The sequence below is a fragment of the Pezoporus occidentalis genome, unplaced genomic scaffold, assembly GCF_034315485.1.
Source record: "Pezoporus occidentalis ecotype Australia unplaced genomic scaffold, CSIRO_AGI_Poc_V1 ctg2, whole genome shotgun sequence".
Lineage (NCBI taxonomy): Eukaryota > Metazoa > Chordata > Aves > Psittaciformes > Psittacidae > Pezoporus > Pezoporus occidentalis.
In genome coordinates, this window is record NW_026913855.1 from 8,449,702 (window position 1) to 8,463,975 (window position 14,274).

General features: G+C 41.7%; 1 long non-coding RNA gene across 1 annotated transcript; it reads left to right on the forward strand.

The window, feature by feature from the left end:
- The first annotated feature begins 8 nt into the window (after positions 1–8).
- On the forward strand, positions 9–6,811 carry LOC134163146 (uncharacterized). The gene is made up of 4 exons (XR_009964593.1): positions 9–96; positions 1,022–1,226; positions 5,893–5,984; positions 6,363–6,811. It is a non-coding gene; the product is annotated as an uncharacterized LOC134163146 (long non-coding RNA).
- Positions 6,812–14,274: the final 7,463 nt, after the last annotated feature.

The window sequence follows — 14,274 nt, forward strand, 5'->3', positions numbered from 1 at the left end:
GCCCCCCGCGCAGGTGCTGCCGTGCCCGTCGGATCGTCCCTCTGCGCGGCCTGTGCGCCTCCATGAGACCGTTGCTGAGGGGGGAAGCAGGGATCGGTGCTGCTTCCCGCCTGCCCGTGGGGGAGAGCCGGTGTGAGCCAGGCTGGGCTGAGATTTAGTTTAATAAACTGAGGTCCCCGACCGCTGCAGGGCTGAGGCAGAATCTGGAGAGGCCTGGAGAGCATATAAAACTTGGAGGTTAATAAAGTTAAAATTCAAAGTCTCTACTGGTGTTTTTTGTTTGTTTGTTTGTTTATTAAAGCCAACATCACTGACTGCAGTGCTCAGGGCAGGACAAGATGTACAGAGGACAGAAGGTAGAAGAAAATAGGGAAAACACAGCTTACCTTAGGAGCAGGTGGGTAGGAACAGCCTGTGCTATGCTAGACGGATGGGAAAAGGAGGTAAAAAACTGAACTCCCTTCTGGTGTAAAACCACGTTTTAGGTAACTAATTGTTTGAATGGATGCAGTCTCAGTGCTTGGTACTCTGCGGAAAGCCCCCCACTGTGGTGGATCTCCAGGGGCTTTGTCTTTTCACTGCCAGCCTGTAGTGTTTCTCTTACAGAGGAATAACGTGCTGGTCCCCACAGGATGCTTTTTGTTGGGAGAAACAGAAGGCTGCATGGAGACCTCAGCCTTCCAGTATTTGAAGGGGGCCTACAAGGGTGCTGGAGACTCTTCATTAGGGACTGTAGTGATAGGACAGGGGGTAATGGGTTTAAACTTAAACAGGGGAGATTTAAGTTAGATACAACGAAGAAGTTCTTTAAGGGTGGTGAGGCACTGGAATGGGTTTCCCAAGGAAGTTGCAAATGCTTCTTCCCTGGCATTGTTCAGGGCAAGGTTGGACAGGGCTTGGAGCAACCTGGTCTAGTGGAAGGTGTCCCTGCCCATGGCAGGAGGGGTGAAACTGGATGACCTTTACGGTCCTTTCCAACCCAAACCATCCTATGATTCTATGATTCTATTTCTGCAGAGAGCTTGGGGCAGACCCATGGAGCGGCATTGCAAGGAGGGACTTGTTCATTGTGCAGTCCTATATACAAAAACAATCAGTACCTGAGAAGCAGAACAGTGGGGTTAATGTGAAGCCTTGCAAAGCTTCCCTAGTCTCTGGCACTATCCTGCAGAAGAGCTGGGACCAGAAAATCTGTTTCCTTCCCAGGCAACACACTTGGGGTACCTGTGCCTCTTGAATTTGGGTTTAAGATTTGTAATTGTTAGTACAGTTCCATGCTAAAGCTAGATACAAAATCCCCTTTAATAACATGCAGGTATCAGAGGAATTGCTGTCCCTGAAATGAGATATCTATGGGAACTGCGTGCTCAAGACATGTTTTGTAAATTGCTGCACTGTGGTAAGACTGTGATTCCCTGCTGCGGCCAAGCTGTGTTAACAGCTTCTTTTGCTTCTTACCATTCCCACCTCACCTAGACCTTTTCTGCTGTTCCTGCCTTCAGCTTTACAGTTCATCTTCTTTCTGTCTTGCACCAACCCTAGTGCTCGATCATGTACTAAGCCAATTCAGCTTGCTTTCTAGCCAAAACCAATTTACTTTCTGCTGGTTTAGTGAGTTGAATTGGCTTTGTGCTGTAAGCAAATGTGTGCTGGAGCAAGGACTTGGCAGAAGCGTGTGTCCCAGCGGGAAGTAACGGGGGGGAGGGATAGGGGGAGAGGGCTACCTCTCTTGGCAGCAGCAAGTGGTGAATGTAACTGAAGCTTTAATGTGAAGTTGTGTCTTGAGACACTACTACCCATCAGTTAGTCACTACACCTTCTCAGTTTGGGGCTGTCATCCTGCTAGCAAAGGCAGTCTTAACAGCAGGAGTGTTTTACTGCTTTGTAGTTCTGTTCCTAATTCTTACTGTTTCTATTTAAAGGTAGTTTAGGCTAGTTTGGCAGATTTTACCCTGAGGAAGGTCAGGGTGCCAGCATGAATTCCGTTCTCCTGTCTACATGACAAACATTTGGGAAATGCATTCTTCACGTGCATCCAGCAGAGGATGTTGCTCTTGATTGGGGGCGAAGGAATTACAGCTCCCTTCAGGTAGGCAGGTTTCATAAAAACAGTAGAAAAATCACAAGGAGAGATGGCTGGAAACAGAATTTGGGAGGGTGGGGGGTGTTACTGAAGTATGGAAGTACCTTGACAGCAGCTGTCTACAGTATAGCTAGTCGTTTTGTTAAACCATTTCTCTTGCTGGGCTGGAAAGGTTGGGGTGTTGCCATTTTGGTTTGATGGAACACTGGGTGGAATGGAAGGGATACAATTTCGACTGGGTAAAATTCAGTGAAGCTGGCAGGCAAGGTAAGTGTTTAAAAAGTGGTTCAAGTCATTATGGAACCCAGTAGTTGTAGTAATGGGGTTGCAACCAACCCAGAATTACATGGTGAGATCTACATTAAAAACTTAATTGGGTGACCAAAGGGATTTTCCCTGGGAACTCATAAAGCAAACTCAAGGCACTGAGCTAGTGATTGCTGGAGTTGCCTACGTATGACATAAGAACCAGTGAGACAAGCCACAGAAAATTGTGTTGATTATGGAGAAACAGCCAGCAGTAGTAGCAGCAATGTGTCTCTAAGGAGAAAAAAGTAGAAGAAGCTCATGAATGGACTGGATGTGGTACAGGCTAATTTTGGATGAGAACCATAATTTGTTCTTACCTTGTTGCAGGTAAAAGGATTCTGTGTTGTATGTAAGCAGGTGGGTTTGTATCAAAGATACACATGATTCTGTCATTAGTTTCTCCTTTTAATAGAAATAACTTTGGGGACTGGATTTTGGCTAGCTACTGAAGTCCAGAGGGACTGATTTGCAGAAAATAAAGTGTGAACCATTTATATATATATTATTTTTTTTCCCTGGTATTTTACTTGAGTAGGTCACATCTCTGTCTTGGATCAGTGCAGTCCCCCAATCTAGGTATAGGCTACAAGGTGCCATAAATAGACCTCCAGGGACAGATTTTGCCAGCCAGCCAGGCAGTCAGGGCACCACTGGAGTCTGTTGAGTCTAACAGGAACACAAAGGTCCTGAGATCAGCAGGACTAATATTAGCTTTGGCATATTTTTTTTCTACCCTCTTAGTGTTGCTTTTATATCAAATCTGTTGTTTATTGTTATGAACAGCAATAAAAGAATTTGGGTTGAAGAGGCATCCTTTTATTTTTATATATTTTTTCTTCTTAAAGAGATTTTGAAATCCCTGGTCTTTGGAAGGGGAAGTAAATTGAGTTTGGGAATGAAGTAATTGGTTATGTGTTGGTCAATTTTTTTCTGTCCTAGTGGAAAAAAAACCCATCACACCACCAAATACTGCTTCAGTAAAAGAAATGTAAACAATCTTAATTGATTTACTATTAATGTTGTATCCTTGGTGTGTGATATAACAAATATTTATTTTTAAAAGCAATGGAAACCATCCTAAGGCTTCTTTTATTGTTGTCTTTGGTAACATGTAAATTGTTTGTTTGGTAGTTGTTTCTTTTCCAAGACTGAGTCCTTCCCAGCATCTTCCGAGCTTAGTTCTGATTTAAAAATCTTACAACATGGATTTCTGAAAAGTGGAATTTTGTCACACTGAATCTAGACTCTGGCTGAGGAATAGCCAGCTTCTGGAACATTTCCAAAACAGGCTGAAGGCAGAGAGGATGTTTCTATCAAAGCCTTGAATCCTGAAAGAGTGTTATCTGTGGGCCCCTTCGTATTTATATCAGCTTGAAGTATGGAGCAGTAACACCAGCCTCACTAATGCTCTGAATCACCACAGCTGTCACTTCCATGCTGACTTTCCTCAAGTTCTGCCGTTGCTGGCCACCCAAGCTGTATCTGAAACCTTATTGTTCATTTTCTTTCTCCCTGTTCTTAAGCAGAGTTGTAGTAGGCTGAAGCCATTTTTCCCTAACATGATGAGCAAAACCAAAACGGCCTTTAAAAATCTGAGAAAGTGTTAGCATTAAAATTTCTCCCTCAGTTCTTAACAGTCCTTTCTCCCAAATTCCATCTGTGTCATGCTGAACTTGGGGAAATCCCTGTCTGAATAGATCTTGGAGACCATCTGCAATCCTATACTTGGTTTTCTATAATAATGTACCACTTAAATGTAAATGTATTCAGGACTGAAATTTGCTTTTGGAGGGCATTTAGACCCTGTGCAAATCTTTGCAGTCTTACTGCTCTAACATTTGCACTGGTGGGGCTTATGCTTCTGGGTGCCTGCTTTGCAAAATGCACAAAATTGCAGCAAGAGGAGCTACCTAAGAGCTCACACCACTTCTCTGTCTCCTGGCATGAATGCATTACATTCCATTTTATGTTAGTAAAATATTTATGAAGTTTTATCAACATGGTAGGAGCTCTTGCCTCTTTTACAAGAGGTAGGAATTACGAGCAGTCTGCCTTCTCTCTCAGTTAATCTACTCTTCCATCTAGTGTTTTTCTTTTCTCATCTGGACGTAGATACAATCCAATAACAAAGAATATTTGTTTTGCGGTCAAAACTATCAGGGTCAGAGTCAACACTCCTGGCAGATTTCTTGTGCATAGAAAATTTATGAAAGCACGGAGATGCTGGTTTCAGTAATCTATCCTTAAAAGGTATCCAGGCATTTTGTTACAGATCAAAACACATAACCCTGGGCAGCTCTGAGCTATTTACATCTGGTCTGTTTGGGCCATAACGTTGGCAATTGCATGCATCAAGAAGGGAAGAGAGGCATTAAATTTAGGTGTCCAGTTCATGGAAATGGTTTGTTGCAGTTTCTTTTGACCTTCTGAAAAGAAATGCAACAGTGGCATCCTGTGGCCTGAGCAGTTCATGGCAGGTGGGGCTGGTGTAGGGCAGAATCCACTGCCGAGGTCTTCCTGCACCCGTGGGAAACAGATCAAGTTATTTCTAAGTTCGTTTACAAAAGAAGTCCACAGTGTTTCAACCCGGTGCACATCTTCTGCCTGAAGTACAAAGCTGCTGTCTAATTTTCCACGGGTTCTCTCCACCAACTTATCTTATATTCTGCTGTTTATTTTTGTACCAAACATGCCAGTGTTTGCGAAAGAGAGGATGACTTCAGTTATCACCTAGGAGAGAGGACTTCTATGTTGCTGTCTTTGTGCTGCTGAGCATTTCCTCAGAAAAAAGGAATGGAGACTGCGAGTGTCCTGTTTTCAACTATCCCAGGCTTTAGTGCCACATACTTAGTTTAAAAATGAATGTTTTAGAAAAGTCCAATGAAGATAAGGCTAGTAAGAGTTGTTTTCCCTTGTGCCTACGTCATACCTGAGTGCTCACTCCCACACACCACGTGTGTGTCTCTTGAGTTTCTCAAAATCTTGGCCTTTACTTGTTTAACTTGGACAGGCTGTGATTTGCTTACCTCCTCAGCAGCCGATATTGGCAGCCATGACCACCAGGCTCTCTAAAAGCTTGCAGGAATGCCAGAAGGTATGTTAATGAGGAACATACAGGCTTACCTGCAATCTTACGGGCACTTGTCAGGGAAGCTGTTGATGGCCTCATTTTTTTGGCCTTCTTCTGTTTTCCATTGTCTTCTCTTCTGTAAGAAAGGAGATGTTAAGGTGGTCTCTTTTAAAACCTCTTCCTTCCTACTTCTTACCTTCATATGCGGAAGAGTAAATGTTACTGCACGCTCAAGCACCAGGAAGGAGTGTGAGTGGAAATAAAACAATTTTGTTCATTCTAATTTTTCATTTTCTTGTACCCAGAAGGCTCTGCATGTTTTGGGTTATTTACCTTCAGAACTGGAAAAGCAGAGTATGGACAAGGGTGTCTGCTGCTGCCTGTGCATGGAAGAAATTTTGATGGCTAAGTTTTCTGTTTTGCAGGAAAGTCATCATGATCCCTTCTTGGGATGGCTGAAGCAGGAGGCATGGAAACAAAACCAGCAGCAGACAGGGGCTTAATTGTTGCCTTTAATAATGAGTGAGTACTCTTAAAATTTTTGTGAAATTGCTTAACTGAGCTTGCACCACAGTTTCTTGCAGTATTAATCCCTGGGCTGCCTCTTAAAACACGCACATGCATGAAAACAAACAAATGTTAAGGCTGGCTGTGGCTCCAGTGATGTTAACCCCTGCTCCTTTTTGTCAGTTAAACTGACAACCAAGATAAGAAGAGCCGGTGTTGGTATAGTCTCTTGCAAAACAAACCACTCTTGACAGACGAAGCAGCCTCCTGTCAAACGAATTTCCTTTACAACTGCCGAGGGGACTATTTTTAGTTTCATCTGCCATTCTTTACTCCTTAATCATCTGGTTCATTTTTCTCAGTTTTTCTCTCTTTTTTCCCCTTCTCCACCAGCTCTTATACCAGGTACTGCTGATAATCTGCAAAGAAGGAGGGCACCGGGCTCTGATAGCAAGTATCTGCACCAGGATGCCACCAGCCTTACCATGTCCAACTCAGCTCTAGTGTGTGAAGGAAGGGAGCCTTCAGAGAAGAGCAAATAGACCACCCTGAATCTAGATGAAGTATGTCAAAGACCAGCAAGTGAATGAGATCAGTTCTTGTCAGGCAAGAGTTTTTGTTAAGGCTGAGTTGAGAAAACATGCTTTAAGTTGCAGGAGGGGAGCTACAAATGTCCACCAGCGAAGCAAAATCACAGGCATATGGGATCAGGCAGCAATCTCTTCATATGCCATTAGCAAGGCTGAGCCTGGCTTTTCCATTGGAAATAAAATAAAAGTGTTCTGGGAATGATGGTGTTTATTCCATAGGTCTTGACTTTGTGGTAGTGGCTGCCTTCCCTTTTTCGTCTATTTGACCCACTGCATGTTCTTAGTCCCTTGAGCAGCAGAGTGATTCTTGTCTTCTGGCTGAGATATAAACAAAAATTCCTGCCTATCTGTAATCCATTAGAGATTTTGTGATGCTATTTGCAAGACTAGGAGTGTCTTAAGGCTTTGGTAGCTCACAAAATAACACTGCTTTGCTCAGCTGCACATAGTAGTTCAATCAAGTCCATCATCCTCTGCAGCATCTTTATAATGCCTAATTCACGTGGGTTGTTATATATTCTATACAGTCTTCCTCCACAGTATGCAAAAGCTTCACAATGAGTGGTTTTATGCCCATGGTGCTTCTGTGAGGTAAAAGTTACTATAATGTCCACTTCATAAGTGGATTTAGAGAGCACAGAGACAAAAATGAGTAGTCTGAAGTCAAGAGGGAATTATGCCTCTGTCACCTGATAGTGAAAGTAACAGTCCTGGGGTTAGTGCACTAGCTAATGATTTCCAGGGAAGTGGCGCAATTCTCACGAAGAAGGAATCGCTAGAAATGGTCAAAATTTCCTAACAAAAATGAGTTTTCAGATGATACAAATGTTTGCAGGAAATGCATGTATTTTGAGAAAGTGAAGTAAAATTTGTTGTATTCAAACCAAAATGAACTAGGCTTAAAAGATGAATATTCCAATTGATCTCTTTTTCCTCAGTGGGGAAAAAAAAAAAAAAAAAAGAGGAAGAAAACCTTCTGGGGAGGAAAACATAAAAGGGATTTCCTGGTTTCTCAAATGGAGTGAGAATACAAATGCATTGTTGATTGAAATATAAAAACTATATTGCACCTTTTCTTCAGGATTTTCCCTCTCCATTCTTAGTTTTTTCTTTTTATCTCATAACTGACTAGTGCAAGAGTGACCAGTCTCCTTAACCCTAAAAAAAGTGTACCAGCACTTCAATCAAAATTCCTTAGCAAAGGAAAGTTAGAGTGAGAGAGCTGGGAAGAGGTTTTGTGGCTGACAACAGCAGCTCCTTACGTCTTTGGCTGCTTTACTCTCTGATTGGATTGAACAGGGATCTCCTTCACAGTTCTGCTGGCTCACCTCCTTCCATTGCTTGGGTTTGGACTGCACAGTAGCCCCACATTCATGCATCTGTGCTGGGAGACATCTGATGTAATCCCAGCCTATGCATAGCAGAATTATCTGTGTGCTTCTCAAGGGCTGGTTCCCCTGCTGGGTCATATACCCGTCATATAACTGTGCAGGCTACAGCTGACAAAACCATTCCCGCTTTGCTTTTCCCCTTTATTCCATTGCTTTTGACACCGTAACTTTTTAGTTTCAGCTTTCTTTATCAGGACATTGGTGAGCTCTAATTCTGACTCTGCTGTTTTCAAGCCCCTGAATTAGATTTTGGTTTACGAGCTGGAAGTGGGGAAAACACTAGAAGCAAGGCAGGTTTTGTATTTTTAAAGATGCTTGAAAGTCTGCCAGAGAGCTGGCAGTTTAGTGATGGTTTGTGACATATCAAAGCAGACAAGTGAGAGTTCATAAGAATTCAAGTTCTGTTGAAAACCAGATTGAAACATGGCTAGCTGTGAGGGCTTTATAGAGAGAAAATTATTATTGTGGATATTCAGACTTATAAGTGTATTTCAGACCTTGCTATGGGAAAAAAAACCTGTCATTCCAGCTTCATATGCATCCTTTGGATCTTGCCTCTATTACTCAGATGTTCAGTGTTTTCAGACCAGTCCATCTGTCACATCTCTTGCCTGGGTGCTTGGTTGGGACACTGCCCTTACGTGCCTGCACACATAGACTCTCAGTTTCCCTGCCACCTCTGCATGTGGAGCCTTTCTTTTAGGCATTTGTCCCCTTTCTCAGTAGTCCAGTTCCCTGCCTTTGTAGTTTTTTGTTGTTCTACAAACGGGGGCAATTGCATCTTCTTCTGGATCGGTGTCATGAGAAGAAGCAAGCAACTTCTTGGCAGAGAACCTAGAAAAAAATCATTTTGGTTCCACCAGGTGAGGAGGCTTTGACTGTCAAAATTTCTCATGGCATGTTAGGAGTTTTTGAGCAAAAGTGTCAGGATGAAATGAGAACACTGCTTTCAAAATGGCCATGAAAGGAGAAAGCCAAACAAAACAGAATTTTCCTCTTGCACTGTGTAAAGGGCCTCTGTGCTGAAGACGTCACCAGCTGAATGCATATAAGAAGTCGCTGGCCATTGTTAAGCTCAATTAATCTTATTCTTGAGCCCATGATAACATCTGTGGATTATTTAAACAAAGAGATGGTGAGCAAGCAGGAGAAGAAAATCAAAAGAGGTTCTGCTGTGAACACTCACACCACCATCACCCAAGCGACGCTGTAATGTAGAAACTGGGTCAGAGACACCCTTCCCCCTCCATGCTGTCAAAGTTATTTGAGCGTCTATTGAAACCCTCACAATAGAAGAGTTTGGCTCCTGCATTTGCTAAGCAAAACTGATTTGTGTTTCTTCGCTCAGAAAAAGCTGCTGGGTAATTTTCCGTGAGAGTACAATGTGGCTGTTCAGCTGATCCCTGAAAGCTGATTTCTTGATGATTTGCTTTTCATTTCATAAGGCACCACAGTTTTTATTTAGCATTTCTAAATGGACATGCTGGATCTGTGTTTAGAAGCCATAAACCTCTTTCTTGCCTGTGTTAGTTTTAGGAGCTACACTGGTAGCCTTCATTCAAAGTTCAAAAGATTGCTGTAAGTCTCTTCGAGATGTTGCTGGCTCTGTTGTCTTACTGATGATATAAATCTAAGTTAATTACTTTATTTGCTTCTAGGATAATTGAATTAAAAATATATTAGCTTGGAAATATGGCTTGGATAGATTCAAAACCAGCTCTTCTTGACTCTTCTCACTGCCCTTTTTAATCCCATATTTGAGTCTTTCATTCTTGTTTACAGCTGTCCCATTAGCAGTCCCAGCCTTCCAATGTGCTGTGTCTGCTCTGGAGTTTTTTTGTCTTGTTTTTTTGGCTTCTTTCAGAGAGTCCCAGTGGCTCTACATTGTCCCGAAAGGAAAACCAAGCTACACTTCATACTCACAATGATGGTCTGCTCAGGTTTTGCCAGTGAGCATGGAGCCCTGGAGTTAGGCTATAAGGAGTGACATTGCTTGGCAGTGGTCGTAAGCACTTACTCCAGAGGAAATACGAGTGAATTGGAATAGCAGGGTCCAGAGTCTGAACCTGTTTTCCAATATTCCGTAAATACATTCTCTTATTTCACTTGCCCTCCCTGCTGCCCTCAGCAAGCACTTCCACAGAGTGAGAACATGCCTTCTCACACTTTCCCCTTACATAAAACGTCTTTTGTTTCTTGAAAATTGCCTGGGGGGGGGGGGGGTGTCTGGGAGACTCACTTGGCCATGGAGCCAAGAAGGATGTTTGTGACATGGCTGCTGGGAGTTGCACACCCTAAGTAGTTGTAGCATAGCGTGTTGAAGATGCATGCTTGGGGGTGATGAAAGAAGCAGTACTGACTGTTATAAAGCAAAAGTGAGAACCTTTCTGCCTGATTCTTCATCTTATTGTGTGTTAGTTTCAACAGCAAACATCTCTTGAGCTACCTTTCTTGAACAAACACAAAATGATCTATGTCAACATGTGTTCCTCACTATGAAGAAGAAATAGAAATTCTTGTCACTTCACTCATTTTGGGAGAAACTAAAGAAGGCATTTGCACCTGAAGTTTGAGGAAGAATTACTTCTTTTGTTGTCCAGGCTAATCCATCCCCATCTCTGGCACATGGCTAATCTGTAATAATCAAGTCAGTGCATATGACATAGTTTTTTGACAGGACAACATTGCTTAGTAATTTACTAGCATCCCACACACACAAAAATAGAGTTATAATTAGCTCTCATCCCTAAAGTTGGAAGAGCTTTTCAGTTCATTGGAGGCTGCTGGCCAATTCTCTTATCTAATTGGATGAAGTTCCTACTTTCTCCCATTTTTATGATGTCTGCTTTTACACAAACTCATTAAGTGCAGCTGTACTCAAATTTTATAACAACAGTCCCAGTGAAGACTAGGCAGGAGTTTAATAGCTGTTCTGTTCTCTCTTTTTCATCTGATCTTAATTCATTTTGGTGGTTGATATGTGCCCAAACATCTTTCCCTAGCACCTAATTCTCCCCCTCCAGCTTTTTATTATAAATCATCTTAATAACTAGAAACCAGACAAATTGCATAGGATTCATCTGTCTGTTTTGAAACTGGACAGTTTACAGCTTGCTTTCAAGGATGATGGATATAAAGCAATGCTTGTTTCTGTGAGGCATATAGAAGTAATTTTTCCCTTAATTTTAAAGCTGGCATTAAGGTGTAATACCATAATTGCTACACTATTCTTTAAAACTTCAGAGGCATTAGGCTGATTATACAACTAGAATAGCAGCACCATAGTTAACATTATATTAAGCTTTTCCATTTGGATGGAATTTTTGGCAAAACAAATACATTTTAAAACACCACCCCCCCTTTTGTCAGTATGACTGCTTTTTTTCTCATGTTCTTGTGTGTAATTCTGAATTTCTACCAAGTAAAGCATACATAGTAATAGAAAGTCTTCATTTGCCAGAACTTGAATTTGTCTACTGTTATTGCCTACATATATTCAAATCACATTTACAAAGAAAGATTCACCACCTGCTTCCTGCAATGTATCAGATATATCAGTATTAGAAGTGATTTTAGAACTTCCATGGATGTTGTTTGCGTTTGTTGTTTGGGTTTTCTTTTCCACAGGAGAACTATTCCAGAGTTTCCTGGGGAACTTCCAGCTGTAAAATTTCCTTCCCGTGTTGCATTTTCCCATCAAACAAGGTAGAGGAGCCTGGAGGAGAGAGGGAAACTCTGGGAAAAAGCTGTCTAACAATGATTGTTTCATGAGGACACATACCTGTGGCCGTAAATGCTCTTTTTACAGCCCAGTGGCAGAGAGACCTGTCTGACAATGAGGATAGGGGTCTTAAGTTATAGCTATGTATGTGCACACATCTGTAGTGCTAAAGAGGGAGACAGCAAAGGAGTAGAGTGAGACACCAGCAGAGAGATTCAAAGGGACTTCCTCCTGAGCCAAATTCCTATAGAAGGGGAATTTTCTTCTGCTGGTGCCCCACCTCCTACATCAATATTCCTTTCAGGCTGTAGTGCGCTCCTGACTCAGAAGGTTACCAAAGGCTTGACTCTTATGAGGTTCACAACTCCCTTACCTTCATCTAGGATTTGTGGTCTTGCGAAATACAAAGCCTGGTATGAGCAGGGAGGACACATGAGTAGGGAGGACCTACTGAATCCTTCTTGAAATTGGTCTACCTTATAGTTCTCCCTCAGTTCAAGGAATCATAAAGAGGTACCAGAGTTGAACATTTTGTTTCTGTTCCTGTGAGAGTATGAAAAATGAGCAGTGTTGTAACCAAGTCCTTGGTTACTGCTGTCAATAGAGCTTTACAGCAAAGCTCATCTGTGCAGGTGGATTATCAGTCTTCTCAATGATGACACGAACAGGTGGTTTAATTCGTTGTTCTAATATAAAACTTAATTTCAGCATGAGTCACAAGTAGTTTTGACTGATAAATGTCTTTACTCAAAAGATGAAATTTGCTAACTTCTCTTGTTTTCAGACACTCTGCTCCATCTGTATACATGTTTCATCATGTACTCAGCTCCTGCTTAGACAAGCATGAAATACAGGTATTCTTGTTTAGAGTCCCATAGTTTTGTTTTTTCCATTTGGGGCTGCTGCCCCACCTCTGCATAAGGTAAGCTTTGCCTGATGTTCATAAGCGAGAACAGTTAGATCTCTTCTACCCAATAACGGTAATTCTTAAAATGGAATTCTGACACCAAGTTGTCTTCTAAGCATATAAGCTGATTTTCATAGGAAATACTTTATGCATTAAAAGAGCTTATATAATGCTGGACTGTTTGTTTTGTCAGCTACAGTCATCATGGGCACATCACTAAAATGACAACAGTGGCTGCTCTGTGCTGTCTAATTTTGCAGTGTTTTGATGGAATTTAAGACATGAATGTATGTTTGTGCTACTAGTCATTGGTGAATCATACCGCTTAATTACATGGGTCAACCAGATGTGGTCTTGGGAAATGAAAATGGCTTCTTTAATTTGTGACTTTGAGTTTGTTTGTACACTGCTTGTGTTGGAAGTAGCATTAGTTAATGGAGACTATGGAAAAAGTGGTGACTTATTTCCCTAACACTTGAGTGAGCGGTGGTAGTTGTTGGAAGATGTGATGACAGAATAAAAGCAGGGTTTAATTTTGGTTTTGAAATGGGCGGGGGTGGGCAAATGGAAGCTCAAGGCACATTAATGAAGTTATGTTGACAACTGTTATGTGTAAAGTCTGTCATGTATCTCATTGCAATGAATGTGTCTTTATGAGCAAACTGCATTGGAGACATCTCTGATATTGTCAGCTGTAATTAAAGAAAAGGATGATTCGGTGGTGGGCATACAGTTGAAAATGAAGGACAGTTTGTTTTTTTTATGTGGGTGTGTATACTTGTGTTTGCCAAAAGTAACATATTTTTTGACTAGCTATTTTTTCCAAGTAACTACTACATCAAAAAAATTAATTTGTTTGGGTTTTTTTGTTTGTTTTTTTGTTTTGCTTTGCTTTAATAAATTTTCTCCTAAAGGAGAGAATTTGAGCATTTTTGAGCAAGCAAATGAAAACTTTTTGATCATGTCTTTGTTGGTGGCATTCTGGAGATGCATAGAGAAATTACTTCCAGGAAGACTTGGAAAAGCATAAGGTAAAATGTCACTTGTCAAGCATGCAAAATAAGCAAAGAAAGAAATGGATACCTCTTAGAGCAGGGTACATCTGTGTTTGCATGTGTTGTGCTCACTCGTAATGCATGTCGCAGCTGTGTGTCATGTTCCATTTTCCTAATACCTTTCTTACTGTATCACAGATTTTGGTGTTGCTTTCAAAGGGGCTTGCAAGTATTGGAAAGGGACAGCTGGGGTTTTGTCCTCATAAGGGATGAGCAGCACTTGGGATGGCTGCCTGATTTTTTCCAGCCACGGAGCTTCCCACCACAATCAACTTGAACTTAGGAGAAATGAAGATATTTGGAGAAAGATCCATCCTTTTCTCAGGTAGTTGAATAACCTTGTATAGAAGTTAAATCTGTTGTGCAGCTACCAATGGCTCCATTTCCAGTGAAAGTACTAAAATATCTCTTCCTATCTCCAGCTGATATTAATGGGAGTTTCCCAGTAGATGGTGATGCGAGTAGTTCTCAGGTTGGTAGCATGAATCATAGAATAGTTTGGGTTGGAAGGGACCTTCAAAGGTCATCTAGTCCAACCCTCCTGCAATGAGCAGGGATATCTTCAACTAGATAAGGTTGCCCAAAACCACGTCCAGCCTCACCTTGAATGTTTCCAGGCATGGTGCATCTACTCCCTCTCT